Source organism: Puma concolor, chromosome D1 (assembly GCF_028749965.1).
Source record: "Puma concolor isolate L17-30 chromosome D1, mPumCon1.1.hap2, whole genome shotgun sequence".
Taxonomy (NCBI): Eukaryota; Metazoa; Chordata; class Mammalia; order Carnivora; family Felidae; genus Puma; species Puma concolor.
Window position 1 is genome coordinate 70,145,846 of NC_141676.1, and position 23,492 is coordinate 70,169,337.

The window sequence follows — 23,492 nt, forward strand, 5'->3', positions numbered from 1 at the left end:
CTCCAAATGTCCTGAAATAAACAACTCTGTGCCCAGGGCTACATTTAGTGACATTTAGCCACCAGGCTCTTCTAAGACCTACTTCATCCTGTGTTAAGTAAAATCAATATTCAAAGTCTCATTTAGGGGCCCCTGGGTGGCTCAGTGGGTTAAGTGTCTGACTCTTGTTTCGGCTCTCACAGTTTCATGAGTTCAAGTCCCACATTGGGCTCTGTGCTGACAGTGCAGAGCTTGCTTGGGATTCCCTCTCTCCACCCCTCCCCTGCTCTCTCTCTTTCTCTCAAATTAAATAAACATTTAAAAAAATAAATAAAATAAAGCCTCCTTTAAATGACTTACTAATAGCTTGCTGATCATTAAATGATTGGGTCATTACTAAATATCCTGGAAATTTTAATTTGCATTTACAGATGAATATTCATTTTGTAAGTTAGTCTACTAAGGGCTAGGCTTGTGTAGCTGTTGAAAGAATCAGCACACTATTTCAATTTTATCCTTCTACAATACCCTCTGAAGTAAAGTATCTGCCCCAAATTATACGGTTAATAAGGTATAGAGCTGGAATACGAACCCAGGCCTGTGTGCCACTGAAGCTCATACTGGCAATCACTATTTTGCTCACACTGCTTTGCACTGCATTCTTTGCTGTGATTTTGCACATTCTACAATGACCTCGGTCAGCCACGTTAAAGACGAGGCTCAAGCAGTCTATGCAAGTGAGTGTTCCCAAGCTTTTACCTTTAATACCTTCTCTGGAGACAAAAGTAGGACACATGCAGCACCATTTCAGTGTTCTTTCTTCAAAGGTGCAGGGAATGACAAGGACTGGGAATAGAAATGAAATGCTCTCCCAGGAGAGCAAAATAGAGCAGTGTTTGTAAGACTCAGACTCTGGCTGTGAAATCAATTTACTAGGGAAAAACTGACATTAAAAAAATGTTTTTTTAATGTTTATTCATTTTTGAGAGCTGGAGAGAGAGCATGAGTAGGGGAGGGGCAGAGAGAGAGGTAGACAGAATCTAAAGTAGGCTCCAGGCTCTGATTTGTCAGCACAGAGCCCAACGCAGGGCTGAACCCATGGACCATGAGATCATGACCTGAGACGAAGTTGGACACTAAACCGACACCCAGGCACCCTGGGAACAACCGACGTTTTAAAAAATGATGGATTTGAATAGAAAATATAGGGTTGCATCAGTTTAGTGAGGGTGAGTACTGTTTGGCTCACTGTTTATTTAATTGCCTGTGTGAGTGGTGCACACAGGGTAGTGTGTATCTATGGGCGCTGGTTTGTGATGTAAAGTGCCTGTTTAACTGCAGGTGTGGCTGGAACAGTTGAGAAACAATGTAACACAGGATAGTGATTACCAGGGGTGGACTTAGACAGCTGCTTGAATCCCAGCTCTGACCCTTACAAGATACATGGCCTAGGTACATTACCTAAAAGTTTCAAGTTCCTCCCCTTTAAATCGGGGATGGTAACAGTACCTATTTCATAATGTGTCCTGTGCAACAGGGTGTCTGATATTTAGTAAGGACTTACTAAACCAAATGCCAGCTATCGTTACGTTAAATACAGCGCTTTGGGTGATAAACTGGTGGCAAGCAAGGGCAATGCTTTGCATCATGTCCCCAGAATCATTTAAATTCCAGACGTGTATATCCATCTGCTCCCTGGGCATCACCACCTACATGTCTCATAGGCCTGTCAAACACCACATGCTCCAAACCAAACTCATCTTTCTTGCCAGAACTCCATCCTGCACTCTCTCCTCAACAACGGAACTCCAGAGAAAGTCCATTAGCCCAGGAGAAACTCCAGAGGCATCCTGTATTCCTTACAACCCAACCCATATATGCAGTCATTGCTAAATTCAGATGGAGTTTTATCTCCTAAATGTTTCTAATTTTTCCTCTCTTGTCCAAGTGCCTCATTCTCATCCTCTTGATCTCTTCAGTGGCTCCCTGGTCTCTAATAAACCGATGGTTCTTCAACAGCTGGACTCTGGTCTTCCCTACTCTCACCCAAGCTGTCATTGTCCTGCCCCTGGAATATACCTTTTAGAACTTCTGCCAGACATTTTCCAAAAACCAAATTAGATAATTTCACTTCCTAACCTAAAACATCTTTATTAAAGCCTACAAGGCTTTTCATAAGCTGTGTGTCATTTCTAGCTTCATCTCTTGCCAGCCTCCATGGGTAGCCTTCAATACAGCAAACTAGATCATTCCTAGCAAACTGGGCATTTTCATGCTTCTGTTTGTGTATATGCTGGTTCCTCTGCAGAGGAACCTTCTATGTCTGTCTGCCAATCACAAAAGTGCACTGAAGGATGAAAGGTTGAAGGACTTACACTTATAATTAAGGACTCTGAGTCTCTAAGTTCACTGTACATCAGGAGTGCCTGGGTTGCTGGCTAGAAATTCAAGTCCTAGGCCTGTACCATTAAATGTTGATTACAGAGAGTCTGGGCTTTTCTTTCATCTGCATAAGTTCTAATCCATAACACACAGATTCAGGAGGAAAGGTGAGGGTATTGTCCTTGGAAATTATCTCAATAGAGATTCATTTAGGACAATTGCTTAATTAAGGAGGATGGGTGGGTGGATGCTGACTTATTAGTAAAGGTACATCTTTTTTTTTTTTTTGAAGTTTATTTATTTATTCTGAGAGAGACAGAGTGAGAGGGGAGGGGCAGAGAGAGAGGGGGACAGAGAATCCCAAGCAGGTTCCATGCCACCAGCGGCAGAGCCTGATGCAGGGCACAAACTCACAAAACTGCGAGATCATGACTTGAGCCAAAACCAAGAGCCAGACGCTTAACCAACTGAGCCAGGCACCCCAGTAAAGATACAGCTTTTTAAATGAGCAGCAATGACAAGAAGGAAAAATACTGCTATTTAATATAATTCTTTATTAACGTTACTGCCTTAAAGTATGAAGACTGCATAGCACAAAAGCACAATGATAGTACTCATCATCATACACTGTCATAGCAAGATCTCTCTTTGTCCTTAGTGGAAAATCCTAATGAGAGTCCTGGCACTGGGTAGATTTATAATAGAAAGAGAACATCAGCTTCCATGCCTATGGAGAAGACCAAAGCCAAGTTGTTTCTATTCAGTTTAAAACAAAGGGATTTCTCTGTTATAAAAAAAAAAAAAAAAAAAAAAAAGGACAGAACAGAAGCTTCAAGTTAAGTATCTGGGCTTTTGGGACAATTAAACCTTGGTGAGAAACCAGGATCAGAGGCTGGCTTTTTATAAGGAACAAATCTCCAAAGTATTTTTATGGCTGAAAGTTAATGCAAACCAGATAACCCAAGGCTTACAGATAAGGACCTTAGAATACTTTTCTCATTGCTGTCTCTGTTGAGATGTCCAGCATCTGGCCCAGTCTTCTCACACAAACTAGTTGTCATTCATTCATTCATTCATTCATTCATTCAGCACATACTGTATGACATGCACAATTCTAGATACAGGTTTAAAGAGAGATGAAAAAGCCTGAATCTTATGTTCCAGTAGGGGAAATTAACACAGAAGATACAAGACAAAGTGATTTGTCACTCATTCAAACAAAGTTACAAAACAAGTCAACAACATTCATTTGACAAAAATTTGTTGAGTGCACAAGGCAGTGTGCTAGGCTGGGGATACAGCTGTGAAAAAGAGAAGCTCATGTGCCATCAGGGAAGACAATAAATAAATGATTATCTAAGGAATCCTTTCATGATAAGAAATACTACAGAGCATGCGGAGAAAGAGGATCTCTTTTGCATTGTTGGTGAAAATGCAAGCTGGTGCAGTCACTCTGGAAAATAGTATGGAGATTCCTCAAAAAACTAAAAATAGAACTACCCTACAACCCAGCAATTGCACTACTAGGCATTTATCCAAGGGATATAGGTGTGCTGTTTCGAAGGGACTCATGCACCCCCATGTTTATAGCTGCACTATCAACAATAGCCAAAGTATGGAAAGAGCCAAAATGTCCATTGACAGATGAATGGATAAAGATGATGTGGTATATATATATACAATGGAGTATTACTCGGCAATAAAAAAGAATGAAATCTTGCCATTTGCAACTACGTGGATAGAACTGGAGGGTATTACACTAAGTGAAATTAGTCAGAGAAAGGCAAATATCATATGACTTCACTCATATGAGGACTTTAAGACACAGAACAGATGAACACAAGGGAAGGGAAGCAAAAATAATATAAAAACAGGGAGGGGGACAAAACATAAGATACTCTTAAATATGGAGAACAAACAGAAGGTTGCTGGAGGGGTTGTGGGAGGGGGGATGGGCTAAATGGATAAGGGGCACTAAGGAATCTACTCCTGAAATCATTGTTGCGCTATATGATAACTAATTTGGATGTAAATTTAAAAAAATAAAAAATTAAATTAAAAAAAAAGAACACACACACACACAGAACTACTACAGAGCAGATGCAGAGGATGCTATGACAGCAAGGGAGGAACCAGGATCCCTGATGTGGTTTCCTTTGGAGGGAGGAGGTGATCGGGAGAGCCATCCCTAAGGAAGCAACATTTAAGATGAGATATGAAAGATAAATAAAGAGTTAATCAGGCCAGGCGCCAAGGCAGAGTTGAGCAGAGAAAAGACAAACACACTAAGTGGAGAAGAAACAGCATGTTCAAAGACTCTGAAAGAGGAATGAACACAGGCCGAACCAAGATGGTGCAGCAGGTGGGTGACTTTGCTAAGGACTTGTTTTCAGCCACAGGGCAATGGGAAAACCCAGAAAGGTTTGAAAGAGAAGAGACATAATTCACTTTGCAGTTTTTTCGCAAATGATCACTTTGGCTACAGTGAGGATTTTTGGAGGGGACTAAGAATGTGTTAATAACTTGGAAGATCCCTGCAATAATCTAGGTAAAATGTAATGGCAGGTTGGACTAGAATGGTGGGGTGCCGATGGAGAGAGCTGGAAGGATGAGATGTCTGGAGGAAAGAGATGCACAGGAGCTGGTGATGGACAAGATTTGGGGTTGAGTGAGAGGCAGGGGTCAAGGATAATTGCCAACAGAACTGAGTAGATGACTGTGACGGTGTCCCTGAAGTGGGATGCCAAAGAGTGAGGACCAGGATACTTGTGGGGAGGGGATGGAAGGAAAGGAGCACATCTCAAATTGCACTTTGTACCCCCTGAGCCTGATAGCCTGTGAGACAGCCACCTGTAGATGTCAAGTGGGCAACTGGGCATCTGTAAATCTGGGTCGTAGAGAGAGGGCTAGAGAATGAACCTGAGGCAAACAGGTGGTAATTGAGACTCCGTGGAGAGACTTTAGAATGCGGAAGAGCCTAGGCAGGAGCCTGAAGACACTTCAGCATGTGAAAGCTGGATAAAGGAGGATAAAGTGCTAGAGGAAGGTGAGAAGGGACAGAAACTGAGAGGCAGAAGGGGAACGAGAAATTGGGTTGTCACAAGATGGCCAAAGAGGAGCATTTCTGGAAGGAAGGAGGGAGTCTGAGAAACTGAGAGGCAGAAGGGGAACGAGAAATTGGGTTGTCACAAGATGGCCAAAGAGGAGCATTTCTGGAAGGAAGGAGGAAGTCGTCAACACTGCTGAATTTCTCTGAAAGGTCAGGTAACATGAGGACTGAAAACTGTCTGCTGGATTCAGCAAAGAGGAGGTCCCCTGTAAGCCAGTGAAGGTCTGCTCCAGAAAGACTGGGTAGTTGGAAGAGAGAGCAGGAGGCGAGAAAACAAACAGCAAACACACACAACTCTCCAAAAGTTTGGCTACCCAAGGCAAGTGGCTTAAGGTGGAGAGGCTTGAGCATGTTGAAATGCTAATGGGAGGGGTTGCTCAGGAAGGGAGAGGATGGGAGCCAGAGCCCAGGTGGAGGGACTGGTCCTGAACAGAGGAGGCCCCCTCAGCTGCTGGAACAAGAGGGAGAGAGGCACGGCCACGTGGAGGTGCAGTGCTCTTACATGCACCATGCGGAAATCATCTGCGGGGAGGGAGGGTTGGTGATGTCAGAGTGGAGAGGTTTCCAAAGAGAGGTTGTGGAGAGTGTGAGAGCAAGGTGATCAGAGAAACAATGACATCACTGGGCTCCATTCAGACTGATGATCGTAAATTTATGTATGTCCCCTTTCCTCTGTTGCACGTTTTCCTCTAACACGGCTTGACCTCCTGCCACAGGCATGGAGAAAGGGAGCACCGGGTTTATCCAGGGTTGTGACTTCTCTCAAAAGAGTGCAATGAAAGATAAAGGTGCACAAAATCTGGGGCACTGACAGGAGGGGCAGGAATGGTGGATCATGAACTCCAAGCAGGACTGGATTAGGTTGGTGGCCAGGAGTGATGACTGGGACACAGAGGTGCACAGGAGACAGGAGACAGGAGACTTGGGGAGTTCAGAGGGCTGGCCAACCACGCAGTGTCTCTGGCCGGGGTGTGTGGTTAGAATCACCAATTTCTATGATTCTAGGATTTCTGTGATTCACACAGAGGAATTTCGCCCAGTGCCAAGGTCCAGGGTGTGACTCTGGGAGTCGCTGCGGGGGAATGCAGAGGAAAAGTTTTCCAGCTGGGAGAGGCCAGGGCGTTGGAGGAGCCAGCCGTACTGATGCTGGAGCCATCCAAGATGATGGCAGGGCTGGGGAAAGTCTGCAAGCTGGTGCCAAAGTCCTCAAGGAATGAAAGGTGGTAAGGGACGGCGATGAAAAGGAGAAAAGGTCAGTATCTCTCAACAGCACAACTCTTAAGAAAAGGAGCAGAGGGGCGCCTGGGTGGCACAGTTGGTTAAGCGTCCGACTTCAGCCAGGTCACGATCTCGTGGTCCGTGAGTTCGAGCCCCGCGTCAGGCTCTGGGCTGATGGCTCAGAGCCTGGAGCCTGTTTCCGATTCTGTGTCTCCCTCTCTCTCTGCCCCTCCCCCGTTCATGCTCTGTCTCTCTCTGTCCCAAAAAAAATAAATTAAAAAAAAAAAAAAACAAAAAACGTTGAAAGAAAAGGAGCAGAGAAGCAGACCTGGTTGCTGTGGAAGCTATTTGTTTGTTTAAAAAAGAGGATGGGCAAAGGCAGCTTTAAAATAAAAGGGAACAAATAAAAGGGTACCTACCTGTGTCCTGACTTGGAGAGTTGAGGAGTGCAAAATCAAGTGTGAGAGGGGTTAACAAGAAGTCAGCTCAGGGTGAGAGTTATAGATGTTACTAGATAGAGCTGGAGAGAATGTTCTGGAAGGGACTGAAGATATAAGGGAAGGGTGTTTTTCCCATAACCCAAGTGGAAGGGTATGGAGCAGGGAAGGGAAAGCTGGGTCAGGGGCAAGGATGTACAGACATGAAAGTTGGATAGAAAAATAGATGCAAATAGAAGAGGAGTTGGGAGTGTGAAGAAGGGGGCTAATTGCTTGTGGTCACAAATATGGTGGAAGGGAAAGTTTTGCAAAGGCTGTCACATCTAAGCTAAGATCAAGTAGAAGATCTGCCGATAGGCAAAGGAGGGAGAATGCATCCCAGGTAAGATGTTGAGGCCCAGGAGATATACTGCTCAAGGTCAGTGCAGCCTGCTTCAGGGGTCAGCTGGGCCCAGCAGGTCAGAGGTCTGGGCAAGCACAGGACAGGCAGGCCCAAGTCATGGAGAACTTTGGGGTCCAGCTGAGAAGCCTGTGGTTCAAGGAACTCCTTCCTATAGGCTTTTAAGTGGGGACAAGGCATGGTCCCCAACTGTCTGTGTTCCAGGCAGGTGGGTGACTTTGCATTCCTCATTGCCCCTTCCATGCTCTGGCTCACACTGTCCCTAGAGAGTCCAGCCTCAACCCTCTGGTGAATCCTACTCATCCGAAGCCTAACTCAAGTCTTAGCCCTGGAATAAAGCCCTTCAAAGCTACTGTAGTCCACACCTTCCTCCATTTCCCAAGACATTTTCCATTCTTAAAGTCAGAATCACACTCCACAAGAAAGACCGTGGAAAAGGCCACCATTCAGCATTTGTGCTAGCAAGCACCCTCTCTCAACTACCAGAGACCTGGTAGGACATAAAGTTGTAATTATGAGAGGGTAACCTGTTGCTCTCATCTAAAGAGAAGGCAGGGGCACCTGGTGGCTCAGTTGGTTAAGTGTCCGACTTCGGCTCAGGTCATAATCTCACAGTTGGTGAGTTCCAGCCCCGCGTCAGGCTCTGTGTTGACAGCCTGCTTCGGATTCTGTGTCTCCCTCTCTCTCTGCCCCTCCCCTGCTCATGTTCTGTCTTTCTTTCTCTCAAAAATAAAAAACGTTAAAAAATTTTTTAGGAAAATAAAGAGAAGGCAGAACAAGAATTGTTCCTAGAGCATGGAAAAAAGAATTCCTTCTCTTTTCTTTTTTACTATCAAAAAAAAAAAAAAAAAAAAAAAAGATGAGTGCCTTCAGGTTCAGGTATAAACAAGGGTTCAATTTCAAAGCCCTGGGTTAATAAATGTTGGAGTTAATGACTGGCTATGTAGCCTTATGCAAGTAAGTTGCTTCTTAGAACCACAATTTATTAATCTGCAAATGGACAATACCAATTCCACAAGGTCGTCAGGAGGTCATATAAAATCATTTGTGTATTCATTCAGCGTATGTATTGTGTGCCTTAGTACGTGCCATAGCTGGGCTATGGCAGTGCACAAGACAGGCTCCCTCACTTTCCTAGAGCCTGCAGGTCAGAGGGAGAGACATTACACAGACAGCATCACAGTAATTGCTGGTGTAAGGATCGAGGGAACCAGGCACCAAGGTGGGTGCCCGGTTCAGGATGCACCCTTAGTCCACATTAATTAGCTCCCTCACTTTCTTAACTCCTCTCAGAGGAACGAAACAAGTGCTATTTGCAAGTATATGCCAATCACTTGTTTTGGAAGTGTTCAGGGGCTCTCACTGTCAACAGGTGTTATCTCAGGCACTCACAAACACAGATGGGGCCCTGAGGAGACCACGGCAAGGGGACTAAAGTCATGTCCTCTCCAGGCATCTAAGGCAAAGGAGACTCAAAATGACCATATCAAATCACATATTTCAACCTCCAAAAACTTTTGGCTCACTAGTGCAGAAAGGGCAAACACCTCAACTGATGGGGTAAGGCGTTGTCCCGGACTCGGGCTGTGAGGGGGCCAAAATGCTGCTGGAACATGAGGGTTGGGGGAAGGCCCTTTCCTTATTAATGGGCTCAATCCATTCCTGGTGAGAGAAATCCTGGGTTTCTCTCAGGTTTACTCATGAGTGACAATGTTATTCAAAGATGTCTGGGCACAAAGGCTTTCTTAACTCCCTAGTGCCCTAGGACAAAAGCATCAGGCCAAGGCACTGGCCCTGCTCTTTGTGAGATGGCAGCTGTGTGTCCTGAGCTGCTGGAGAGAGACTGCCTCCCCCTGCCCTCTGCCACCTGCCAGGGCCTGCTCTGTGCACTCCACTGGGGAGACCTCCCTGACTGGGAGGCCTGGGCAGGTGCACATGCTCCTAACACAAAAGCTCCCTCTTTTATTCCTTTAGCAGCAGACGCTAGGGAATATATCTCTTGGCTTGGGAATTCCGGCAACCTTAGTTTGAGCACTGACTGGAGAATCACTGGCTCTCTCCTTTCTTAGTAACCTCGCTGCCACCCTAGAGCTCTAAAAATATCTGTCAGATACTGCAAGTGTTTGTTTACAAGTCTGCCTCCCCATTTAGACACTTAGGTTTTTACCTTAGTGCTTGCGTTGTAGTAGGTGTTTAACAAATGTTGAGAACAGGGAGGGAGGAGAGGGAAAACTAACGAATGAATATAAATTAATGGTCTTCAAGGTTGGACAACTAGATTAGGAGTTTCCACAGTGGTGTTGTGCAGGAAGTGGTGTGGGAATGGGGGTCTGTCTTACTTCCTCCACCACAGTTTAACCCAGCTTTTATGATATTCATTGGGCTTCCTTATTTGAGATTTTGTTTGAAAGAAGGTTCTGTAGGGGGTGCCGGGGTGGCTCAGTTGGTTAAGCGACGGACTTTGGCTCAGGTCATGATCTTGCAGTCTGTGAGTTTGAGCCCCGCATTGGACTCTGTGCTGACAGCTCAGAGCCTGGAGCCTGCTTCAGATTCTGTGTCTCCCTCTCTCTCTGCCCCTCCCCTGCTCGAGCACTCCCTCTCTCTCAAAATAAATAAACATTTTAAAAAATTAAAAAAAAAAAAAAAAAAGAAGGTTCTATGGTAAAGAAAAGTGTCTGAAAATATATTGGACTGGATTTTTCCCCCCTTAGGTCCCTTCCAGCTTTGCTATTTTTCCACGGTGGGCAAGTACTTGTATCTCTTCTGCTTCTGAGCACTGCTAGAACATTTTTCTGCATCTTATTCTTGGACAGCCCCAGGAGGAATGGTATGAGTAAGGGAATTCAATTGCCAAGTATCCACTGTGTGCTCTGCTTGGGCAGGCACTCTGACAGCTAAGCCACTGCTGCCTGGCCCCAAATGTGCTTTTTTCTTCCACATGTGCTGCCCCACATCACAGTGATGGGGTGCAGGGTTACAGCAGTCCTGCTGACTGTCCCAAACTGGGAGGGGGCTCGGCCCTCAAAGGACCGAAGTGCTGTGGCAGGCAGAATGGTGAAGGGACACTATCACAGAACAGCTCATCATTCACGTTTGTAAAGGACATCATCAGATAACCTGGAAAGCCCACAGCACAGGCCATCAGCAAGGTTCTGGAGAGACTCCTGTGACTTCATCTCTTTACTCACCTACAGCCTGTCTAGGAAGCACCTACGAGGCATGGGACTGTGTGGGGCAGCGAGATACAGAGATGGATTATATAAAGTCCATTTGCTAAGGAGCTCACGCGCCAGTGATGGAGACAAAGTCAAGAAAAGGAAACAATTCAAGATGTTAAGCACACAGAGAAATGTATCAAGTGCTCTGGGGGGAGAGAATGATTCTCCTTGAGGGCTGGGGCAAACAGTGGGGAAGCCTCCACAGAAAAGTGACCTTGACTTTGGGCATTTCTTCAAGCTTCGAAGCAGGAGAGGGAAAGCAGGGCAGACTTTCTGAGGGAAGAGGAGGAGAGCTGGGGAGTTGGACCATACTGGGTGGGGGGGGGGGGAGGGGCAGGGCTGAGGGGTAGTGGTATGTCAGGCAGTCATAATGGCGGAACAGGTCTGACCAGACTGAAATGCAGGTCTGAGCCTGCAAGCTTTGCTAATTATATTACTCTGGAGGCAGCAGGGAACTCCCGAAGGTTTTCAAGTATGGTCTTCATGTACCACGCTAAGGAATGCTAATTATCCTGTAGGCAGTAGGGAAGGCAATCAAGCAGGCAGGTACTGGTCCAGTCTTCACATTAAAGGAGCCCTCTGACAGCTGAGTGGTGGACAGGAGGGGCGGAGCCTGAGGCTATGAGGCGGGGATAGACCCCTGTCACTGTCCCTATGGAGGAAGCTGCTCTATACCAGGGCAGAGCAGAGGAAACAGAATGGAAGAAAAGGGAGAGCTTCAAGGTACATTTCAGAGGGAGAGAAAGCAAGATATGATGCCTCCTGATGTATTGAGCTATCTGGGGAAGACAAAACACGTGCAGGCCTTGGATGTTTGAAGCTGGAAAATCAAGGCCACTGCCCATTTCTATTTCTCAGCACTGCTTAGGCATCTGTGCTGGAGTCCTCACAGTCTGCTTGAGGCTCTCCCTTTCCTGGGGTCTGATTAGACACCCCAGCATTGGAGGAGTTGCTGACACCAACCTTCATGGTTTAGAATGTGGCAAGTGACTGTTCAATCATTCTATTCTGATTCTCTGCAGTTTTCTTGTTATGGGCTGAGTTGTGTCCCTCCGTACCTCAACCCTAAATTCATGCCCTAACCCCTAGTACTGCAGAACATAACTGTGTTTGGAGCTAGGGCTTTTAAAAGAGGCAATTAAGCTAAAATTGGGTTGTTACAGTGGATTCTAATCCACTATGACTGTTGCCCTTAAAGAAGAGATTGGGACATAGACAATACAGAGGAAAGACCACGTGAAGACAAGCGGGGAGAAGATGGCCATGTACAATACAAGGACAGAGACCTCAGAAGAAACCCAACCTGCTAACACCTTGATCTTGGACTTTTAACCTTTGGAGCTGAAAGAAAGTGAATTTCTGCTGTTTAAGCCACACAGTCATGGAATTTTGTTATGGCAGCCCCGGCAAACTAATACAACCTCCTGTGAACAAAATCTTACCCAGAGTCGAAGCCGTGCAGCATAAGCAGGGGTTGGGAACTGGGGCCATGTTCCCTTTCATTTGTCCAGCCAGTCCAGCTTCTCCACCGGCCTATTCCGTTACTGTAGTCATGGCCCCATGATAAAGGACAGGCAGGTAAGTCCCCAGAATTCAATCACTGGAAGAAGAATGGCACTGGGTTGTCACCAGTAGTGTCCTGCGGCTGTTTTCTAGAGTCCCTAAACTGGTTCACAAAACAGCTCTCAGCATATGCTCAGAGCTAGTTTCTTAGCCACTGGGAAGGAGAATGGTCCACTTATTCCACAATGATTATTGAGCTTCACTGAAAAAATACAATTTGGAAGAATAATATAAACACAATCCACCTTCCAAAGGCAAAGGCAAAGGCAAAGGCTATCAGAGAGGTCAAGGAACACTTCCCTACCTGTGGTGACTTCACTACTAAATCCAAGGAGACAGAAGCATGAGGCCTGTGGCCTTAAGTAGGCAAACACAGGGGATCTCATTGGAACCAATGGGAAGCCATGGTTTTCACAGACAATTGCTGGATGTAGCCAGCTCAGTCGCCACATCTGAGATACGCCATTTATCTAAGGATTTTTACTGAAACCAGCAACAAGGGGGCATTTTTACTCAATTCCTATTCAGATTCTGAGATTCTGAGTTTTCTTTGTTTCTGTCTAGGAACCACCAAACAGGTTTGAACGGTACCATCTGGAATATCTGAGGAAGCCCTCAAATTCAGCAAGACCTTCAGAACAAACTGCCTGGTCACTCCTCTGGAAAGAGGGCCAGTGAGGGGAAGAGCACAGAACTTAGGAGTCAAAGAGAATCCTGGCTCCACTGGTCACCACATATGTGCCCTCGGGCGATTTGTTTACCTCTCCACTGGCTTCAGCTTCCTCATCTAAAACCTAGCGTAATACAGACCACTCTGCACAGGGTTATGACAAGGATTCGGTGTGACCGTGTATGACAAGATAACAAAGAAGTGGCATGGCGGTGATGTCTGTGAACTAAGCTCACTGCCAGGAGAATGACTTACTTCTGTGTAGCAGTGTTGCAGGTCATGGTGACCCTGACAAGTTAAGGCAGCGGATCAGCAATTCCTCAACCTTTCTGCTCACACAGTGAAAGTCAGCAAGCACCTGCAACATGCCGGCCTCGTACTAGCCAAAAAGGACAGGGTCCCCCTCCAAGAACTGACAATATCGTTCCCAACCTGTTGGGTATTTTACCACCCATCACGGATCTTAGGATACTCTGGACAACTTTCTCAAAAGGTGCCACTTTGCTACCACAATAGTAAGAATGGTAACAAAAGCTATCATCACACACTTTGGTTTTATGCTTAACATTTTGGGAAACAACAGTTTCACATACGTCACATGAGCCACACGCAGTCTCTGCAACATCAACACACAATCAGCAAATTGCTAGGTCACAAGCCTGATCTCCATCTAACTCTGAGTTCAACAGGGATTTTGTAACATATACCTTTTTCCTAAACTTAAAAGAAATATATGCTTATTATACACTGAAAAGTTAAAAACTAAATAAAAATTACACCTATTCTCATAACTCAGAGATAACCACTGAATCATTTGGTCTATTTTATTCTACTATTTTTTCTATGCTTAAGAAAAAAATTTGTTTAAACGAAGTTGAGATCATACTATATACAAAATTTCAAAAATTTTTTTCACTTAAAACTATCTAAGCATTTTCCCACATACTAAAGCTTCAACTTAAAACATTATTAAAAAACTGAAAAACACTCCAACTATCTAATAATTCCTGTTTTGTACAATTGTTTCCAAACTTTCACAAAGTTATGCTTTGATGAGCACCTACTTCATTTGCATTTGTATTTTCTTTTTTTAAAATTTACTTATTTTGAGAGAGAGAGAGAAAGAGAGAGAGAGTGAGAGAGTGCACAAGCACATATGGGGGAGGGGCAGAGAGGGAGGAAGAGAGGGAATCCCAAGCAGGTTCCACAATGTCAGACACAGGGCTTGATCTCATGAACCATGAGGTCATGACCTGAGCTGAAATCAAGAGTCAGACACTTCACCAACTGGGCCACCCAGGTGCCCTCTGACTTTTTTTTCTTTTCTTTTCTTTTTTCCTTTTTAAATATTTTAAAGTTTATTGAGGGTGGGGGTGGGGGAGAGTGTGTGTGCACAGGGAAGGAGCAGGGAGAGGGGGAGAGAGAGAATCCCAAGCAGGCTCTGCACCACCAGCACAGAGCCCAATATGGGGCTCAAATTCACAAACCGTGAGATCATGACCTGAACTAAAGTTGGACACTTAACTGACTGAACCATCCAGGTGGCCCTATTTTATTTGTTTTCTGTGTTTTAGATTAAACTACTATGGGCCTCTAGAGATAACTCTTTCATTCATTCATTCATTCATTCATTCATTCATTCATTCAATATTTAATGAGTACTTGCTAGGTGTTGGACAACATTCTAAATTGGTAATAAGCAAAAAAACAAAACAAAAAAACCCAAACAAAATTCAAAACAGACAAAACATCCCTGCCTTCATGAAGCTTACATTCTAGAGAGATCAAGCAGTTTTAAGTCTCTTTAGGCATATTGCCAAATCCGTATAGAAGTAACTGTCTTACTGCATTTCCACTAGCACTGAGTACTATGGTTTAATTTTTTCTGACAGTTTCATATTAATGGCAATATTGCATTCTTTAAGGGCTTTCCCCCTTTCCTCTCTGCCCTCATCACTTACCAACTCTCAAAGTTGGTAGAAGTAGATTAAAGAGACATTTAAATTTCCATTCAGGTGGCAACTTTCAAAGGTACTTTTTTCCTCTAGTGAGAAAACAATCCCCATCCCAAATCAGGGATGGCAACAGTGAATTCACCTCCTATATTTTGCAAGGTAGCCCTTGATGGTAGCAGGGAATGATGATGACTAATCGTGTCCTGTTAGGGCTTGATGCACCTGGGAGCCCAGTCAGCAGCAAGTTTCTCCAGCCAAATGCCAGGTGTCCTTGGGGGACTAGCCAGGACAAGCCAGGTGGGCTCTATGCAGGGCAGGACTGAAGTCAGAGTCAAATCAGTTCTTTCCCTAAAGCACTTGGTCAGCTATAAAGCACTGAATGGTGGGTAGGGAGTTTTGTTTTCTTCATGGAAACCTTTGGAGGATGCTGAAGACTTTAAAACGGGCTTATAATATGTATGGAAATACATACAAATACGTGAATAAAATAAATAGAGAAAATGAAAACGTCATCTATAATATTTTGGGAGCATTTATCATGTGTTAGAAAATTTCAGAATACTCTTTTTACAATAAACACATAAAGAGTGGTTACTATGTATCAGGCACGGCTTTAAGTGCTTTTGATCCATACAATCATTATAACCAGCTTAAGATATAGACACTACCCTTTTCATTTGGTAGATGAAGACACTTAGGCATAGAGAGGTTAAGTACTTGTGAAGCCAGGATCTGATCCCAGCTGTGACGCCTCTAAGGCCTGTGCTCTTCAACACTATCTTATAGGAAGGAAACTGCTGATGAAGTCAGGTAAGTAAATGCTGTGGTTCAACAGTTTAGGTCAGGAGTGTTCCACAGACGAGGCACTGTGCTGGCCCAGGGTCACAAAGCTTACCAGCGGGAGGCCTGGGAGCCTGGATCTGGCTCAAAATCTGTCTGAATCCAGGCTCTCCCTCTTTCTACTACGTCTTGCTTAAGGGAAAATGTTTTCCTGTTTGGGTTGATGTCTAAGAGGCAATGCTGGCACAGGCAAAAGTGCTCCTGGAACAAAATGGTACAGGGAGAAGAACAGAGGCTCTTGGCTCTGCTGTGCTTTGGGAGGGCAGCTGTGCTAGAAGACACGTCTGCGGGGGTGGGGGGCCCTCTCTACCCCTTCAAGCCCCCAGTCACTTTAATATGGTCCAGGTGATTCAGAATTTATCTCCTTGGTCCAGATTCTTCCACGCAATGAACAGTCTCCAGGAATTCCAAGAAGTGTTCTTACAATCCCAGGCCTTGGCATGAGAATCAGCCGAACCTTCAGTTATTGAAAATTCTCTTATATTTTTCCCCTGACAACTCACACTATACCTCAGACTGCTTTGATAGCTCCCTTAATAGTTGCCTTCATATTTCAAAACCTATAAAATTACATATTTGAAGGGATTATTCATTTTTTTTCCTATGGAAAGCACACACGCCCCATAATGATTTAATAACGATAACCAGATGGATTGAGGGGTCTTTGACAAGGGGTTTCTTCAGCTAATTTGAGAACATACTGAATTTCAGCTTTTCTGACTAGTGCAAAAATGAGCAGAATGTAAAGTGCCCTATAAATTTCCTACTTGTGCAATTTTAATCCTTTCATCATAGTCAAATGAAATATATTTAAAGCCAACTCTCCCCCTTCTCCATTTTTGACAGTACAAGTTTCGGGGTTTACTCAGTAAAGCCCAGGAAAACATTTACCCAGAAGGACTGGATACTCCTAAGTAGTTACCACTCAAAATACTGCCCATAACACCTCCACTCAGAGCCTATGCTCTGGCCTCCTTCCTTACTCTCAGAAGAACCCAAGAGACGTTCAGTAGGTTTCTTACCTACACATAGAATCATAAAATATTGGCTGATCATTTGGCCTACCCCTCTCATGTTGTAACTGAGGAAACCGGTTTTAGGAAGGTTCCAAACTTGCCTAAGGTCACATAGATTACTATCTATGCTACTTACTAGTAGCAGAGTTTAGACTTGAACCCATTCTACACATAATGTTTATTTATTATGTCACCTGCCTCTTCCTTTTCTGTACTTTCTCTCCTTTTTGGTTATGCTTTCCATTTCCTCGGTCAGAACCAGGTCTTTGATGATGACGAGACGGGTCAAACCAGAGTAGATCAGGTTGTGGAAGACAGCCACAGCAAGGGAGCAACAGAGGAAAGGTCTGGCAACAGGCAGCCAGAAAAAGTTTAGCCGACACGTCCAGCACAAGGCAGAAGCTCGGGGAGATGGATGGTATTCAACATCAGATAATACACAGATGCATATAAGCAGATTAGGTAAGCAGCAGCTAGCAGGGACCCAGACTCACGTGACAGGACTCATGTTCATAAAACCTGAGATATGGTACCAAGGCAGGGATGTGACCACAGGGGTCCTAGTACTTGGAACTGGAACCAGAACCTGGAACTCAGTTCCACAGAACACATTTACAAGGTCAGGTCAGAACGAGCAGTGAACTGCTCCCCAGAGTCCCTTAAATTCTTCCAAACCTATGTGGGAGAGACAGTTAGTAGCTGACCAAAGAGGCCATGTACCTCCATAAATCTCCTAGCATCCCTTGCAGCTGGATTAGGACCCTGTGATTATTTCTGGCCAAAGGACTGTGAGGGGAAGTGGAGACCATAAAAGCCACACATTTTCTTGTTGAGGAAGGGGAGGCAAACTAGACACCTATTGAGAACAGTCCTGCTGTAGCTCCCTATCTACCTATCCAACTCTGTGAAGTATCAGACACAGCATGACCTTCTAACGTGAGGACTTAATATCTACACGGGAAATGCCTTAGAGGAAGACAGCACATCTTGCTGCAAGGGGGCTGTCTCCTAGAAGAAAAAAAGAGCCAAGAAGTTTCCCCTCATGAAGCCAAAGTTCTCTGCATATAATAACGGCTTGTTTTGTTGAGAAATAATTGGGAATCAGAAAAAAGTAGGGAATTTATATATGATATAAATGTAAACATATGCAAATATATCAAAATTACATAACGTAACTAGGTTTACATGGACGTAAGTAGTTTACGTAGGTATAGACTTACGTCTCCTAACTCATTTAATCCTCTGGACAACTAAATGAGGCAGGTACAATTATTATTCCCATTTAACAGATGAGGAAACTGTGGCACAGTTCCTGTGAATAATCTGGGAGGCAGTTAACCCTTGAGCAGAAAATCCAGTATGTTAGAGGAAGCTAAGGCTGTGTTGGGGTGAGGCCTTCACTTCATCCGGTGACTAGCACTGTGCCCAGCAGCACCCGCTCAGCGCTCACCGGCCCATAGCCTCCTTCTCACAGCTCGCCGGCATCTCCTCAGCCCTCAATCTGTACCACGATGCGGTGACAGTCACAGAGGATAACAATGCCCTCATGGAAGCAGCAGGTGTAAATGCTAAACCTTTCTGGCCAGGCTTGTTTGCAAAGGCAGGCCCTGGCCAGTGTCAACATCGGGAGCCCCATCTGCAGTGTAGGGGCTGGTGGACCTGCCCCAGCAGCTGGCGCTGCACCAGAGGGAGGTCCCACCCCCTCCACCACCGCTGCCCCAGCTGGCGAGAAGGAGGTGGAAGCAAAGGAAGAAGAATCGGAAGAGTGTGATGATGACATGGGCTTTGGTTTTCTGACTAACCTCTTCTGTAACCTGTTCAGTGAAAAGCTGAACTCTTAAAAAAAAAAAAAACAAAAACACTACATTAGAAATGACATTTTAATAGTGAAGAAAATTACTACTGAATATTAATATACCTCTTACCCTAATTTAAGTTGAACCCATCATCTGTATTTTATGTATCTTAAAAATTAAAATTAACCATTTTCTTTTTCTTTTTTTTTTTTTTCAACGTTTATTTATTTGTGGGACAGAGAGAGACAGAGCATGAACGGGGGAGGGGCAGAGAGAGAGGGAGACACAGAATCGGAAACAGGCTCCAGGCTCTGAGCCATCAGCCCAGAGCCTGACGCGGGGCTCGAACTCACGGACCGTGAGATCGTGACCTGGCTGAAGTCGGACGCTTAACCAACTGCGCCACCCAGACGCCCCAAATTAACCATTTAAAAATGCACTTCGTACATTCACAAGTTGCTCAACCAACACTTTCATGTACTTTTGAAACATTGTTATCACCCCAAAAAAGAAACGCTGTCACCATTAAGCAGCTGCTCCCCATACTCTCATTCTCCCGTCCCCCAGACCTAAGCAAACACTCAGCTACTTTCTGTGTCTATAGACTTTACTGTATTGATATATTTATTCTAAATATTTCATCTAAATGGAATCATACGAGAGAGGTGACCGACTGGGTCCGCCTTCTTTCACTGCAGCACGTCCCTGAGGTTCATCCGTCTTATAGCACGTGTCAATACTTCACTCTCGTTAATAGCTGATTGGTATCCGTTGTAAATGCACACTAAGATGTGTTTATCCATTCACTTGTTGGTGGATGTCTGCGCCCTTTCACCTTTTGGCCGCTGTGAAGAGTGCTGCTGGGGATATTCTTACACATGCATTTGCGTGAGTGCCTGTTTTCCACTCATCTGGCTATTTACCTAGGAGTGGACTTGCTGGGTCATATGGTAATCCTGCGTTTAACTTTTACAGGCACCCCCACAACAAATTCCACAGTGGCTGAATCCAATTTTACATCCTCACCAGCAACGTATATAGGTTTCAGTTTCTCCATATCTTAACCAACACTTGCTATTCTCCCTTTTTGTTTTTAACCGCCATATTAGCGGATGTGGAGTGGTATCTCATGGTGATTTTGACAACACATTTCTCTGATGATTAATGATGTGGAGTATCTTTTCCAAATGTGCCATTGGCCATTTGTGTATCTTCTTTGAAGAAATGTCTATTCTAGTAACTTCGCTCATTTTTTAGTTTTTTTTTTTCTTTTTCTTGTTTTAAGAGCGCTTTATGTATTCTGGATGCTGGATATATGACTTGCAAACATTTTCTCCCATTCTGTACGTTATTTTATTACCTTAAAGCTGACTTTCTAAGTCTGTTTCCTACTCCAAGAGACTTCTCAGGATATTAAAAAGTTTCTTTCAGTATTTATAAGTACTGTTATCTCATACCCTTGAGACTATAGATGTTTGTTTGCAACGGAAAACTACATTTGTTAAAATTTGCTATAGAAATTTGTTATTAAATTTTGTAGTTTATGGTAGAAAAAATTAACAAGTATTTACTAAGCCATCTAATATGTCTCTTGTCCTTAATGTATTTTAATTTACTTTTGGACCAAATGACTTTTACTACTGACATGGTTACAGCATACGTAGCCCAGTGTGCTGTAGTGGGGAAAGTGCTGGAATGAAAGTCCAGCCTCTTGGCCAGTGAAGCTCAGACAAGGTGCTTTACTTCTGCCCCTTGGTCTTCCTCATCTGGAGGACAGGGCTGATAGTAACTGCTTTGCCTCCCACTGACAGTTACTGTGAAGATCAGATGAGAAAAATGAGAATCCACACAAAGGCCTTTGAGAGCTCTATGGAATACCCCTGCCCACCCACCACCCCACCACCACCACCACCACCACACACACACACACACACACACACACACACACACACACACACAAAAGCACTTCATAAACTTCATCCACTGTACTGGTGTTGTACTGAGCAAACCAGGTCACATGGTGTCCTCACCGCACTCCTGGAGTGAGTTTTCGAAAACACAAGTCTGACTGTGTTCCTCTGTCTTCTAAAGCCCCACAGTGGCTCCCTCTCCTCAGAGAGAGACTTGGTGATGTGACTCTTCAGCCTCTTCTCTGACACTGACCCCCAGGGCCCCAGGCCCAGCTCTGCCAACCTAGTTTCCAGTCTGCACTGCCCTCTGCAACTTCTCAGAGCACCTGTACATGCTGTTCCACGAGCACTCAGAAGGCTTCTGAGTCATGAGATCTGCCACCTGTAACGGGGTGTGGGTCCTGGGAAGGCCTCCATCTCAGAGGCTTGATGGACAGGGAATTACTCTGGCTTTTGAGGACTTGTATTGAGGCTTCCATTCTGCCACCAATTGCTGTGTGACCCTGAGCCAGCCTCCCTGGACCTCAGCTTTCCCATCTGTAATTCAGGGGAACTCAGAGTCCCTTTCAGTCTATGAACTGGCATTTCCTCTATGAACAAGTATTTATTTTTAGCTTTACTGAGGTACAACTGACAAATAAAACTGTAATATATTTAAAGAATACAGGGATACCTGAGTGGCTCAGTCAGTTAAGCGTCCAACTTCAGCTCAGGTCATGATCTCACTGTTTGTGGGTTCAAGCCCCGCATTGGGCTCTGTGCTGACAGCTCAGAGCCTGGAGCCTGCTTCAGATTGGAGTCTGCTTCAGATTCTGTGTATTCCTCTCTCTGCCCCTCACCCGCTTGCACTCTCTCTCTCTCTCTCTCAAAAATAAATGAAGTATTTAAAAAAATAAAGAATACAGCATGATGATTCCATATATGTACATGCCGTGGAAGGATTCTCTCCAACGAGTTAATTAACGTATCCATCACGTCATATATTTACTCTTTTTGTGTGTGTGAGAGAACACTTCAGTTCTATTCTCTTAGCAAATTTCAGTTCTACAATACAGCATCATCAACTATAGTCACCATGTTATACATTAGATCAGATCCTTATAACTGAAAGTTTGCCCCCTTTTACTAACTTCCCCCTATTAACCCCACCCCAAGCACCTGCCATTCTACTTTGTTTCTATGTGTTCAACTTCTTTTTGTTTTTAAGACTCCACGTGTAAGTGACACCATGCAGTATTTGTATGAATACAAAACAGGAGTTTTTTTTGTTGAATTACAGTTGACCCTTGAACAACACAGGCTTGAACTGCCTGGGTCCACTTCTATGTGAATTTTAAACAATAAATACAGTACGGTGCTGTAAATGTATTTTCCCTTCCTTATGATTTTCTTAATAAGATTTTCTTTTCTATAGCTTCCTTTATTGTGATACTGCAATATATAATACATACAACATACAAAACATGTGTTAATCAACTGTTCATATTACTGGTAAGGCTTCCAATCAATAGTAAGCTATTGGTAGTCAAGTTTCTGGGAAGTCAAAAGTTATACATGGATTTTCAACTGCTTGGGGGTCAGCGCCAGTAACGACCACATTATGTGTTCAAGGGCCAACTACATTGAAATTAGTGGTACTCAGCAATAGCCATTATTCATTGATATTTACTATTTTAGGCTCTATTCAATTTCATTGTTTACAATCTTTGTAACAACCCTTTAAAAATGGATTTATAAAAATCATGTCTGCTTTACAGTCAGAAGAGACAAGCGGCCTCCCTGAGTCATACAGCCAGAGAGGGAGGGGCTGGCTAGGCTTCAAACCCAGACAGTCTGACTCCGAAGCTCAAAGTTTTTCACTTCAAGTGTCTTCCTCCAGGACTCTCCATGATTTTCTTCTCCCTGCGTTTGCTTCCACGCCCCATCCCATTGGCCCAGAAACAACTATTTCTCCACTCCAATTTTCTAAGAGCTTCCAGAGCCTATGTGTGTCCCTCCCAGAGAAGGATCTAGGACACCACTGTACGTTACAGAGAAAGACTCCACCTCCCCTCACCCCACCCCCCAACAGCTATCTGAGCTCATCTGAGAATAGCAGTAACAACAATAACCTATGACATTTACGTAACAATGAGTAATTGATCCCTTGCTGTAGTTTATTTATGAGACTGCCACAGCAATCCCAGAAGTTAAGCGAAGACTGATTTTATGGATGAGGAGACTGAGGCTCAGGAGTTCACCTGCCCACGATCACATACGTGGCTCCAAGTTCATCACTTCCCTCTTGAGCCTTTGACATACTGTTGAGCTAGAGTTTGGGGACACATCTCAGCAACATGCCTTACTAAGTCTCTCCTTGTGGACAGCAAAGAGAAAGTGGTGTCCCTGGCTACTTACAGCTACACACACAAGTGCCACTCAAATGGAACCCTGGCCTTGACCCTAAAGAATCAATCAGTGGCCGGCCTGCAGTGAAGCTATTTCCAGGTCCCCATCAGTGTTCTCACATTCCATTACACAGGCTTCCTTCCTCCTGTGACCCATGAGCTTGACAGCACCTCCAAATACCCCTGACGACCTCAGTGACCGATGCTCACCAGATGCCGCTCAGGCCTTGTGTTCTTACACAGGGATGACAGAAAAAATACACCATTACCCATTGGGAACTAACTGACTGATCATTCACAGTGCTGATGACTCTCCCTGTGTGGAAAAGTGGAGAAGTTTCGGTGCAGTAGCGTGGAGACTTTGGTTGGCTGACTGGCTTTGATTTGGAGGTCATTTGTCTGGCTTGGGATTATCCGATGCTTACCCCTCCTGACTTAATCTTCCCTATTTCTTTTTCTAATCCATGTGTCACCAGGCGAAAGAAGTGTAAACATGTGAGATTGCTGTTTTCAGCAAATTCGCCCAGGAGTTGATGCCAAACCAGGCTTTGCCTGAAAACCAGTCTGGCACCACCAACAACAGAAGGAGATAGGGTTACATTTCTTGTAAAC

General features: G+C 44.4%; 1 protein-coding gene and 1 pseudogene across 3 annotated transcripts in view; one reads left to right on the forward strand and one right to left on the reverse strand.

The window, feature by feature from the left end:
• The window catches only part of ME3 (malic enzyme 3), a 193,403-nt gene that overhangs the window by 121,774 nt on the left and 48,137 nt on the right, over window positions 1-23,492 (reverse strand). The gene's annotated exons all lie outside the window — the stretch shown is intronic.
• LOC147576792 (large ribosomal subunit protein P1 pseudogene) lies at window positions 17,973-18,628 on the forward strand (annotated as a pseudogene).